Source organism: Hemitrygon akajei, unplaced genomic scaffold (genome assembly GCF_048418815.1).
Source record: "Hemitrygon akajei unplaced genomic scaffold, sHemAka1.3 Scf000113, whole genome shotgun sequence".
Taxonomy (NCBI): domain Eukaryota; kingdom Metazoa; phylum Chordata; class Chondrichthyes; order Myliobatiformes; family Dasyatidae; genus Hemitrygon; species Hemitrygon akajei.
This window is the reverse complement of record NW_027331999.1, coordinates 381,261-394,879: the sequence shown is the minus strand read 5'-3', so window position 1 is coordinate 394,879 and position 13,619 is coordinate 381,261.

Below are 13,619 nucleotides of genomic sequence, written 5' to 3'. Positions count from 1 at the left end.
TGTAGACAGTTCTCACCAGCGTTTCCTGCCCCTTAGTGTTATGCAGCTCTACCCATATCGATTCCACATCCTCCAGGCTAATGTCCTTCCTTTCTATTGCGTTAATCTCCTCTCTAACCAGCAATGCTAACCCACCTCCTTTTCTTTCCTGTCTATCCCTCCTGAATATTGAATATCCCTGGATGTTGACCTCCCATCCTTGGTCACCCTGGAACCATGTCTCTATGATCTCAACTATATAGTATTCATTAATAAATATCTGCACATTCAATTCACCCACCTTGTTACGAATGCTCCTCTCATTGACACACAAAGCATTCAGGCTTGTTTTCACAACACTCTTAGCCCTTATACAATTATGTTGAAAAGTGGCTCTTGTTGCTTTTTGCCCCGGATTTGCCTGCCTGCCATTTTTACTTTTCACCTTACTACTTTTTGCTTCTACCCTCATTTTACACACCTCTGTCTCTCTGCACCTGTTCCCATCCCCCTGCCACGTTAGTTTAAATCCTCCTGAACAGCAGTAGCAAACGCTCCCCTAGGACATTGGTTCCAGTCCAGCCCAGGCGCAGACATACTGGTCCCACCTCCCCCAGAACAGGTTCCAATGCCCCAAAATTTGAATCCCTCCCCCTTGCACCATTTTTCAAGCCACGTATTCATCTGAAATATCCTCCTATTTCTGCTCTGACTAGCACGTTTTTGATGTTAAAACCACTATCTTCATTAGTATCTACTTACAATATAGTAACTTAAGCAAGATATGTGTGTATATGCATGTGTAAATATAACTCCCAAACTATTGAGCTTGGTGGTGGGTGGGGGGGTGGGAGCAAGGCTTAGAGTCTTGAGATGGTAAAGTATGAAAGTTTAGTTCATTCACGGAATAAGGGATGGGAGAGAGATATTTGTAATCCAGGGCAAATACAGAGAGAAGACAATTACGTTGAATTCCATAGGTTCCACGGTGGTAAAATGAGAGAACAGTCGCCGTAGATTTTATCCGTCAGCGTTCCAAATCCACATACAAATTATCACCGAAAGTGACTTGTCACAGGGATCAACAACACACAGAAAATGCTGTTGGAACACAGCAGGCCAGACAGCATCTATAGGGAGAAGCGCTGTCGAAGTTTCGGGCCGAGACCCTTCGTCAGGACTAACCGAAAGGGAAAATAGTAAGAGGTTTGAAAGTCGTGGGGTGAGTGGGAAATGCGAATTGATAGGAGAAGACCGGAGGGGGTGGGATGAAGCTAAGAGCTGGAAAGGTGATTGGCAAAAGTGATACAGAGCTGGAGAAGGGAAAGGATCATGGGACGGGAGGCCTTGGGAGTAAGAAAGAAGGTGGGGGGGGGGGGGACATCAGAGGGAGATGGAGAACAGGCAAAAAACTAAATATGTCAGGGATGGGGTAAGAAGGGAAAGAGCGGCATTAATGGAAGTTAGAGAGGTCAATGTTCATGCCATCATGTTGGAGGCTACCCAACCGATTATAAGGTATTGTTCCTCCAACCTGAGTTTGGATTCATTTTGACAATAGAGGAGGCCATGGATAGACATATCAGAATGGGAATGGGACGTGTAATTAAAATGCCTTTCTGTTAATGTCCCTCCTCCCCTTCTTACCCAATCTGTGACACGTTTAGTTGTTTACCTGTTCTCCATCTACCCCCCCCCCTTTCTTTCTCCCGAATCCTCCCATCCCATGATCCTTTCCCTTCTCCAGCTCTGTATAACTTTCGCCAATCACCTTTCCAGCTCTTAGCTTCATCCCACCCCCTCCAGTCTTCTCCTATCATTTCGCAATACCACTCCCCCCATACTTTCAAATCTCTTACTATCTTACCTTTCGGTTTGTCCTGACGAAGGGTCTCGGCCCGAAACGTCGACAGCGCTTCTCCCTATACATGCTGCCTGGCCTGCTGTGTTCCACCAGCATTTTGTGTGTGTTGTTGTTTGAATTTCAGATTTCCTCGTGTTTGTCACAGGGATATCGTCTTCAAGTGAATCACCACACCACATACCCAGGCAAGGGTTAACACGTAAGTGATCACCACAGGATTCCCCAAACAAAATCCACTCCTGTGGACTATTCGTGGTGACAGGCACACATTCGATGTGCACTGGATCGATAATCAAACCGCCCTTGTGGGCACAGGAGAGTTCCAAACAGTGACCCTTGGCCTCTAGCTTCCTTGTCTAAATCCTTTTGTTCTCTTTCTTTGCGTCCTTCTGACTGTGAGTGTCTGTGTCCTCGCTTAAAACGAAACAAACTGCGAGTAATGTAAACAAGCTGCAAGTCAGACAGTCCCGCCTCCTTGAGCTCTCTCTCTCTCTGTAAAAATCAAAAGTGAGCTGAGAAAGTCAGCGGCTGACGTCATTGTTAGTCCCCACCTCACTCAGGCACTCTCTTAAAGGGACAGTCCACAGCAAACGAAACCGAGAGATATATAACACTTCGCCCCCCACAAAGGAAATTTGTTCTTGATCTAAAAGAGCAAAATTTTAACTGCAAGCTGCAGTATGTAAAATAATGCATGTATGGTTATTATGTAACACATTGCAGAATCGTATGCAAATACCAGATTCTGCATCACTATTAAAACTGTAAGCTTCCATCTGGAAAGACAATCGGCAATCATATTGTCCGTGCTTTTCATATGTATTGTCACAATACCATATTCTTGCAAAATCAGACACTAGTTTAACAATCATCTGGCTTTGCCCTTTACCTGAATCAAAAAAACCAACAGTTTATGATCAGTATAAACTACAAGAGGTTTCTTCTCAGGACAAACATCCATATCAAAATGCTGCAAAGCTAAGATGATTGACAACAACTCTTTCTCTAAGAACCATAGAACATTACAGCAGAGAAACAGGGCTTTTGGCCCTTCTTGGCTGTGCCGAACCGTTTTTCTGCCTAGTCCCGCTCACCTACACCTGGGCCATATCCCTCCAAGCCCCTCTCATCCATATATCTGTCCAAGTTTTTCTTAAATGTCAAAAGTGAGCCGGCTAAGGTGGAATAATTTCTTTGATGCTGATTGAATTTTCTCGAAAAGTAAGCTACAGGCTGTTCAACATCATCATCATCTTTCTGTAATAACACTGCCCCGGCAGCTTCATCACTGGCATCCACAGATACAGAAAATGGCTTTGTAAAGTCAGGTGCCCTGACCACAGGTTAATGACATAAAAATGGCTTTCAATCAATCAAATGCCTCCTGACAAGGCTCGGTACAAACAAACTTTTGACCCTTCTTCAGGAGATTAGTCAGAGGAAGAGCGATATCAGTAAAGTTCTTGCTGAACTTTATCCAACCATTCCCAGAAACCTTCTAAGAGCCTTCTTACCAGTCGGAATAGGAACTTCAGAAATTGCCTGGACTTTTGCCTGAACAGGAGCCAACTTGCTTTGACCTACAACATAGCCAAGATAAGTCACAGTGGCATGGCAAAATTCACTCTTAGCTAAATGTAAGGCTGACCTGCAAAAGCCTGTCAAACAGCTTCTCTACTGCAGAGATATGCTCTTCCCAAGTGTCACTCCCTGTGACTAAGTCATCAACATAGGCATCTGTGTGTTCTAACCCTCGAATTACAGAATGAAACGTTCTCTGAAATGATCCTGGACCATTTTTCCATTCCAAACGGCAAAACATTGTATTCATACAACCCAGAAGGTATCACAAACGCAGAAATTTCTCTACCTCTGTCCATCAATGGAACACACCAAAACCCTTTCAACAGATCAATCTTTGTTGGAAATTTAGCTTTTCCAGCTTTATCGATACAATCATCCACCCTAGGGATAGGATAGGCATCTGTTTTTGTTGCTGCATTTACCTTCCTATAACCAGTGCAAAATCTAATACTGCCATCAGGTCTGGGCACAATAACGGTGGGTGACTCCAATCTGATGCTGCAGGACTAATAATACCATTTTCCAGCATATTTTCAAATTCTTGCTCAGTCAATTTACTCTTTTCTACTTTCATACGATATTGGTGTTGTTTAATCGGTTTGGCTTGACCAATATCTACATCATGTACTACGACCGTGGTTTGCTTGGGAACATCAGGAAATAAATCTTTAAACTTCAGAATTAATTCCTTCAGCTGTTGTTGCTCTGGCTGCAAATGACCCAGCTTGTTATCATTTTTTTTTCCAGAACAACCGAGTTCATTAGCCTAACTGGGGCCACGTTTGGCTTGTGAAAAGTCTCAGACAAGACAATTGTTTTATTCTCAGGGTTACCAGATTCATATGTTTTGACAGCAACACTCACAGATGGTGCCCGTGTGTCAAAATAAGGCTTTATCATTTTTCTGTGTACAACCTGTGTTAGTTTACGTCAGTCGGGTGTTTGAATAACATAATTTACAACGTTAATTTGAGAGCCTATTTCATACGGTCCATTGAGTTTCACCTGGAGTGGATTCGTCAACATTGGAGATAAAATAAAATAAGATAAGATATCCCCCACCTGGTATTTTCGTTCTCAAGCCCGCTTATCAAACCAACACTTCAGTTTTTTTGGAGAAATGTTTAAGTTTTGTCTCACTAGACTACACGCTTGGTGTAGTTTTTATTGAACTTCAAAACATAGTCTAACAAGTTAACATGTACATCCCCATCAATCCACTGTTCCTTTAACAAGTCAAAGGTCCCCTCAGTCTACAACCAAATAGTTCAAGTGAACTAAAGCCCCGTGATCCTGTACTGACTCTTACTGAGAACAAAAGCAAATATATTTCTTCATCCCAGTCTTTCCATTTTCAACACACTATGTCTTAATCATTGTTTTGAGTGTAGAATGAAAACTTTCTGCAGCCCTTGTGATTCCAGATGGTACGCAGATGATGTTATTTGTTCAGCTCCTAGTTCATAAAATACCTACTGAAATAATCCAGGTGTAAAATTACTTTCTTGATCAGACTGGATTTCTTTAGGCAATCCAGAAAAAGTGAAAAAAAAACTTGGTAAGAACTTTCGCTACAGTTTTAGCTTTAATATTTCTGAAAGGTATTGCCTCTGGGAATTTGGATGCAGTATACATAATACTTTGTAGTTACTGATGGCCAGGTTTAGGCTTCGGCAATGGGTCAACACAATCCACTATAACTTTAGAAAAGGGTTCACCGAATGCAGGTATAGACTACAGTGGGGCCACTGGGGTGACCTGGTGGGGTTTACCCACAAATGGACAAGTGTGACAAGTTTGCAAAAGGTCACATCTTTCCTGAAATTAAGCAAGTAAAATTATTTCATAAACCTGTTTACAGTTATATTCACTCGAAAATGGCCACCTCAGGGCATACTGTGGGCCAAAGTTCAAATTTAAGTCCTATAAACTTCAGGAACTACAACTTTGTGAACAATTGCCCATTCCTCATTCTCTGGTATAGCAGGTGGCCTCCACTTCCTCATTATCACTCCATCCTTGAGATAATACCCTACTGGCACTTTCTTAATCTCATCATCTGAGAGATCTGTTTCTTTTAAAGCTTCAGTCTCACGGTCTCGGTTCTGTTCTGCTATAAACTCCTTCCTAGACAGGGATAAATCTTTTTCATCAAACTTGCCACCTGAATCCTGTTGAAACAATGAAGGCAGAAAAATTCCTGACAAGTCATCATAACCTGAATCCCGATTTTGGCTATCATGGGTATCAGAATCATGCTGCACAGAACCGTCTGCGTCGGCAGACTTTTTAACCAGACTTTGAGTTACTGGGCAGGAAGGATAAATGTTAAAATCCATCTGTGTGTCGTCAGTGGTTGGCTTAGTTGTCAACTACACTGCAGGAACTACTTTAACATCTGCCAGGTCATTCCCTAACAGCAAAGTAACATCTTCCACCGGTAAACTGGAGCATAATCCGATTTTAACAGGTCCCGAAACCAACCCTGACTGTAAAGTTACCTTGTACAATGGAACAGAAACCACACCGCCCCCAATGCCTTTAATAAGATTTACCTCACCTGTTTCAGTCTCATCACCAAACTTTGGAATGCTGTCTCACATAAGTGACTGAGAAGCCCCTGTATCTCAAACAATTTTCAGTGGTACCGGGGTTGACCCTTCCTTTAATAATACAATCCCATCTGACATAAAATGATCGAATCTCATCTTAACTGGGTCAGACCTCTCAAATCCTTATCTGAGCCTCAACAGGATGTTCAGAACCCTGTGGGTTGACAGGTGCTTCAACAGACTGATCACAGGCATTCGGGACTGCCTCCTTTTCCTTTTTCCTTAACTGAGCCTCAACAGAATGTTCAGAACTTTATGACTTAAAGCAAACTTATCTGCTAATCCAGCAGACTCCTGCAAAGTGGCAGCATCCTTTTCATCTAAATATCTCTTTATGTCATCAGGCACGCACCCTCTGAATTCTTCAATTAAAATCAACTCTTACAAACTGTTAAAATCATTTATATTTTTATATGTGCTACAGCAGCTAAACACAAAAACTGATCATAAGCAAGTTCCATATAAGTTTGGTTCACAGCCTTCCTGAAATTTCTAAACTTCTGCCTGTATGCTTCTGGGACCAGCTCGTAAGCGTTGAGCACAACTTGTTTCACTATGTCATAATCAGCTGCTTCATCAACTGTCAAAGCAGAATAGGCTTGCTGAGCCTTTCCCTTAATTACACTTTGTAAGAGAATAGGCCAAACCTCTTTTGGCCACATTAAACTCTGAGCAGCCATCTGGAGGCACCAATTTAACTTCCTGACTGGCCTTAAACTTATCACAAGAGTCTAACGTTTGACCCCTTTGCTGCAATCTCTCTATCCTTTCCAGCTCGAACTGCCTCTGCCTTTCCACAGCCTCCGCATTTAATTTTCTCACGTACTGGAGCTCAAGCTCACTAGGTTTACGTTCAGGAAACACCTCCAATTCCTCCACTTTAAACACACCCTCAGATACATAATGTTCGGCTATTACACTCCGCATCTGTGCCCTCCTCATTGTCGATTTCCCCTTAGCAAGTTTTAACCTTTTACCAATATGTAACAACTCAATCCTTCTGGCGTCCTCCAATGCCTGTCACTTCGAGACATTTATCAACATCCATTGCTACAGATTTTTCACACACAAATAAATCAAAAGGAATTTCCCCAATGAAATCGATAATTAATGACTACGCCCCCAAATCTGTTCATATCCCAGACGCAGGCCCAAATTTTGTTATGAATTTTAACGCTTTAGAAACGAACACCAGCAATAGGCTACACCTGGAGTCTGTTTTTAATGTTAGAACCAACTTTATTAGAATCTACTTATAATATAATAACTTAAACAAGATAAACAAATGTGTTATGTGTATATATGTGTGCAAATATAATATTGATTTCGGGAGAAACAAGGCTTGGCGTCTTGAGATGGCAAAGTATGAAAGTTCAGTTCAACCATGGAATAGGTGATGAGAGAGATATTTGTAATCCAGCGTAACTGTTGAGAGAAGGCAATTATGTTGAATTCCACAGGTTTCATGGTGGTAAAACGAGACAACAGTTGCTGTAAATTTTATCCGTCATCATTCCAAATCCACATACGAATTATCACGGAAAGTGACTTGTCACAAGGGGTATCGTCTTCAAGTGAATTACCCCACCACACCCAGGCAAGGGTTAATACATTAGTGGTCTTCACGGGATACCCCAAATCAGATCCACTCCTACGGATCAAACGAGGTGACAACCACACATTTGAGTACGCTGAATCGATAATTAACCCACCCTTGTGGGCATAGGAAAATTGCAATCAGTGACCCTTGGCCACTAGTTCCCTGGTTTTGATCCTTCCATTTTACCTACTTCGTCTCCGTCTGACTGAGTGTCTGTGTCCTCGGTTAAAACTAAACAAGCTGTAAGCGATGTAAACAAGCTGCAAGTCAAACTGATTTAACTTTTTTAATTTCTCTCTCTTAAACTGGCAGTCTACAGCAAACGAAATCTAGGGATTTATAACAACGGCAATTCCCCATTGTGAACTGACTGATGTGGCAGTAGGTGGGATGACTGAGTGAATCCTTTCCCTTATTCTGAGCAGGTGAACGGCTTCTCCCCAGTGTGAATTCGCTGGTGTCTCTGTAGCTGGTGTGATAGAGTGAATCCCTTCCCACAGACTGAGCAGGTGAACGGCTTCTCCCCAGTGTGAATTCGCTGGTGTCTCTGTAGGGTGGATGACTGAGTGAATCCTTTCCCACAGACTGAGCAGGTGAACGGCTTCTCCCCAGTGTGAACTCGCTGATGTCTCTGTAGGTGGTGTGATAGAGTGAATCCCTTCCCACAGACTGAGCAGGTGAATGGCCTCTCCCCGGTGTGAAATCGCTGATGACTCTGTAGGTTGGATGAATGACGGAATCCCTTCCCACAGACTGAGCAGGTGAACGGCTTCTCCCCAGTGTGAACTCGCAAGTGACTCCGTAGGTTGGATGACTGACTGAATCCCTTCCCACAGACTGAGCAGGTGAACGGCTTCTCCCCAGTGTGAACTCGCTGATGTACCTGTAGGGTGGAAGATCGAGTGAATCGCTTCCCACATTCTGAACAAATGAAGGGCTTCTCCCCAGTGTGAACTCTCTGGTGTCTCTGTAGGTCGGATGACCGAGTGAATCTCTTCCCACATTCTGAGCAGGTGAACGGCCTCTCTCCAGTGTGAACTCGCTGGTGTCTCTGTAGGTCGGAATACCGAGTGAATCGTTTCGCACATTCTGAGCAGGTGAATGGCCTCTCCCCAGTGTGTACCCGCTGGTGTGCCATTACGTCGGATGATTGAGTGAATCCTTTCCCACAAATTCAGCAGATCACCAGCCTTTGCCGGCGTAAACTGACGGTGTGTCCGCAGGTGGGAAGACCAATTGAATCCTTTCTCACAAACAGAACAGGTGAATGGTCTTGTCCAGTGTGAACTTGCTGATGTACCTTCAGTTGAGATGACCGAGTGAATCTATTCCCACTGTCTGAGCAGGTGACCGGCCTTTCTCCTGTGTAAACTGACGGGCGTGCCAGTTAGTCAGATGACCGAATAAATCCCTCCCCACAGTCTTGAGTAGGAAGGATAGTCGATTGAATCCCTCGCTCCACTTCTTAAATACCTAGACAGAGACAGCAAAACTGGCGTGTTGTGTTTGAGATTCCTGGAGACAAATTCCTTCTCGTTTTAACCCGTGTAATGATTTACAAAGTCCATCAATGGCTGTAGGACAACATTTCAGATGAGATTGCTTGAGTCGCCAAGTTTTGATCTGGCTGGTCCTCACTGTTACAATGAGGTTGAACCCAAGTTCGACAGAGAAATCATCTCCTGACTGGGCAGAGTGCTGGTATCTGGAATGACCATTACTTTCCCGATGCTCTTCCTATTTCTATAAGAATGGGGCATTTCTGCCATCTGCAATTTGTACCCTGGCTCAGTTTGACTCTCTCCATTGGTATTATTCCCTCTTCCTGCTGAGCTGCATGGGCACCTGGCCCCACAGTAAATGAAACACTCTCACACAAATAGTCTTTCCTGACGTGCATCTGGGATTTTCTGTCACGTATTATTAACTTAAAGTTCCACAATTTTAACGCCATATAAAAAATCCCTGCTGAGGTGAATGGTTGGTCTGCACAGCTGTTAAAAGGACTTAGAGTGAATATTAGCGTTACTTCAGGTTCTTGTGGAAAATTACAATACAGAAACAGGCCATTTGGGCCATCTGGTTTGTGCTGAACTAATTAAACTGCACACTCCCACATCCCTACCATCCAGGTACCTACACGAACCGCTTAAATGTTGAAATTGAGCTCGCATGCACCACTTGTGCTGGCTGTTCATTCCACACCCGGATGACCGTCTGTGTGAAGAAGTTCCCCTCATGTTCACCTTAACATTTCACCTTTCACCTTTAACCCATGGCCTCTGGTTGTAGTCCCGCACCATTTCAGTGGTAAAAGCCAGCTAAGGATAGTAGGGGCGACCATGACTGACAAGGAAGTCAAGGACAGTATAAAAATAAAAGAGAAGATGTGTAACAGAGCAAAGGTGAGAGGGAAGCCAGAGGATTTGGAAACTTTTAAAGAGCAACAGAAGATAACTAAAAAAGCGACCCACGGAGAAAATACTAAATTCTAAATTCTCCTTCTAAATTCCTGTGTATACAAGCCTGGCTTTCCCGGCCCCTGTTTGATTCTTACTGAGAGAGAGAGAGGGGCGGAACTATTTGACGATGCAGCGTGTTTACACTTGCTTGCAGCTTGTGTTTACATAGCTCACAGTTTGTTTTATTTAAGCAAGGACACACAGTCAGCCAGAGAGAAAGAAAGAAGATGGAAAGTTCGAAACAAAGGTTCCTACAGGCCAAAGGCCACTGTTTGGACTCTCCTGTGCCCACAAGGTGGGTTGACTATTGATCCAGCGTATACCGAATGTGTGATTGTCACTTTGTTTGATCCATTGGAGTGGATCTGTTGGTTTGGGAGTATCCTGTGAGGACCACTTGTGCTAACCCTTGCCTGGGGGTGGTAATTCACTTGAAGAGGTACCCCTGTGAACAATCACTGTTGGTGATGATTCGTACAATCCATCTGGGGATTTTGTTGGAGTATCCCTTGCCTACCACTTTTGTTAACCCTTAGCTGGATTCGGGTGTGTTATGTGGTAAACACTTGTGAGAAGGGATATTCTGTGGAAATCACTGTCGGTAATACTTTGTGATTTGGATCTGGATTGGGAGTACCCTGCGGAATCTACCTGTGCGTTAACCCTTGCCTGGGTGGTAGTTCCTTCTGAAGACAGTACTCCTGTGATAAGCTACTTTTGGAGATAATTCGTATGTGGATTTAGAACAACGACGGATAAGACCTACAGCGACTGTTATCTTGTTTTACCACTGTGGAATTTGTGGAATTCAACGTAATTGCCTTCTCCTGACATTCACCTTGGATTACAAATATCTCTCTCTCGTCTTTGATTCCGTGGATGAACTGAACTTTCATACTTTCCCATCTCAAGACTTTAAGCTTGGTATTCCCTGCGCTCAGTGGTTTGGGAGTTATATTTACACATATGTGTGCTCATAACACTTTTAGCTTTTGATTATTTTGCTTAATTTGTTATATTATAAGTAGATACGGATAAAGACAGCGGTTTTAACATCAAAACCACACTCCAGGTGTGGTCTATTGCTGCTGGTTCATTTAAACGGTTACAGGAATGTAACAGAGGTGTTCGTGTTTATGTCTTTCTGGGGGCCCCCATGTTAACACCTTTCTGTCTCTCTGTCACACCTTGCCAAACAGGTAGAACTAAGGGCCTGCTGGGTTAAACTATGATTCCAATGTCTGTAATCCTGATCAACCAGAGTGAGGAACTCTCAGCCTGGGCTTCCTCAAATAACACCTGGGGAAGAGAGTGAGGAACTGTGGTCCAGTCAGAGATGACTGTGGCTGTCGGTGTTTTGAGGGATGGTATCGCAGGCCCCCACCAAACTGAGCTTCCTATACAGGGAAACATGCATCCTGGCCAGAACCGCAGGTGCCCATCAGCCGAGAGGAATAACTGAGACTGAGCGATTTTGGATTATCGCTTTTCTCTCCTATGGAGTAGCCAGTAATTCACGAGAGATAATCAATTTGGCTATAAGCACTTGAGGAGCTGGCCACAATACTGCAGGGGCCCTGACAGAAACACAGGCCCAGGTAACAGAAATATCCACTGAAATGATTGCAATCCGGCAAATAGTCGTACAGAATTGTACGGCTTTAGATTTTATCCCAGCTGAGAAAGGGGGAACCTGTGCTATTATTGACACAGAATGCTGCCCCTATATCCCTGATGAGTCTACTAACGTTACATCCCTCTCCAAGCACACTGCCAAGGAGACTGACAGTATCAAGAGAGTAGGGCAGGATTTACACGGGTTCACCGAAGGGTCGAAATGGTGATCTTCGAAGACCTGTCGGTAATATGTGGGGCAAGATATTGCATTATGTCCAAATGGTTGTACATATCATTGTTATAATTACTGAGGTATGCCGTTTTTACCCACTAAGAAGTTAATGCTGTACTTGGTTGCTTTCTCTATAAAAAGTTACTGCTTTGTTGATCGTGTAATGATCTAAAGGAGGGAATGATAAAGTATGTAAAAGGGTTAACTCTACATTAAAAAATAGCAGCCTGTTTTTCTGAAAGAAACTTCTGATGATCAACCAATGTGCTAAGCCGTGCTGAGCCATATTTCTTCTTCAGGGTAGCTAGCTAGGGTTTCAGGATGCTTATCTCCTTGTGCACTCATGTGTAGAGATAGGACAGCTTCTGTCTGTTCTCTGTGTGTAAGCCATTATGACTATTTTGTAATTTGTATTTAGGGTCTGTCATATGGTAAATATTTTTGGCTCCAGCCTGTCTTGTGTGGGGAGTATCTGGACAGATATATCTGTGGTGTAAGGGGAATTGGTGAATTGGGTGGGAGAATTCACAGACTGTTCCTATCTGACTGACTAAGTACGTCCCACTCGGAGTGGATAGTTCAAAGGTTAATTTATTATCAAAGCAGGTATTCATAAATAACGCTGTTTTTTTTTCTTCTCCAGAGAACCAAGAAACAAAGAAAACATGAAAGTCGTTCAGAGAGAAAAAAAAATGAAACTCCCTCCACACCCCCCGCATCAAAAAGGACGGCATCCCGATCATCAACCTCCAAAACCCACCCCTCTCGCACAAAAGGGAAGAAAAATATCGACACCCGTTAAAAAACATTCCTACCCCGCACAACTGCGGAGGATCCGGTGTCACCAGTGTAGAGGCGGCCGCATCGGGAGCAGCGGACACAATAGGCGACCCCGAAAGATTCACAGGTGAAGTGTCGCCTCACCTGGAAGGATGATTGGACAACGGAGAGAGTTCGGCCGTCCCGCCCTTTCACTGTGACACCCCGAACTCCACATCAAATCCGTCCAAACGAATCTGGGTGAACTTTAATGACTAATAAATATAATTCCTCTCAGCGATCAGCTGTCTGAATGATTCCCTGACTCTGAGAGGAAGGGGTATCTATGGTCCACACTGTCAGGGTGGAGTTTACCAGGAGACAAAGACTGCAGGGACGAGAGGTTTTCTGTTGACTAATACTCTGTGTGTGGACCCCGCTGGCAATTCTGGTGTTGTGACCCGAATCGAGACAAACACCACGCTGCCCACTCCACCAACAAAACGGCACAGCCGGACACATAACAGGGGACTTTACATCCCACAACACTGGATTTTGTGATGAAACCCGTGATAAATGTTGTTCTCTCACCGAAAAGTCCATTAACCCTAACCCTAACCCTGCAATATGGTGTAAAATCCCGCTCCCCATATTAACACGGGTTATACAGACCAAAGAACAAACTGCCGGAGGAACTCAGTGGGTCGAACAGCATCTGTGGAGGGAAGTGGACCGTCAGCATTTCGGGCCGAGTCCCTCCCTCTGGACAGAGTGTGGACGGGAAATAGTCAGAGAAAAGAGGTGAGGGGTGGGGATGGGGCAAGAGCTGAGGAGTGAGAGGTGGATCCAGGTGAGGGGGAGGTGGAATGTGAAAATAGTGACAAGGGTGGCAGGTGAGTAGTTGAGGCAA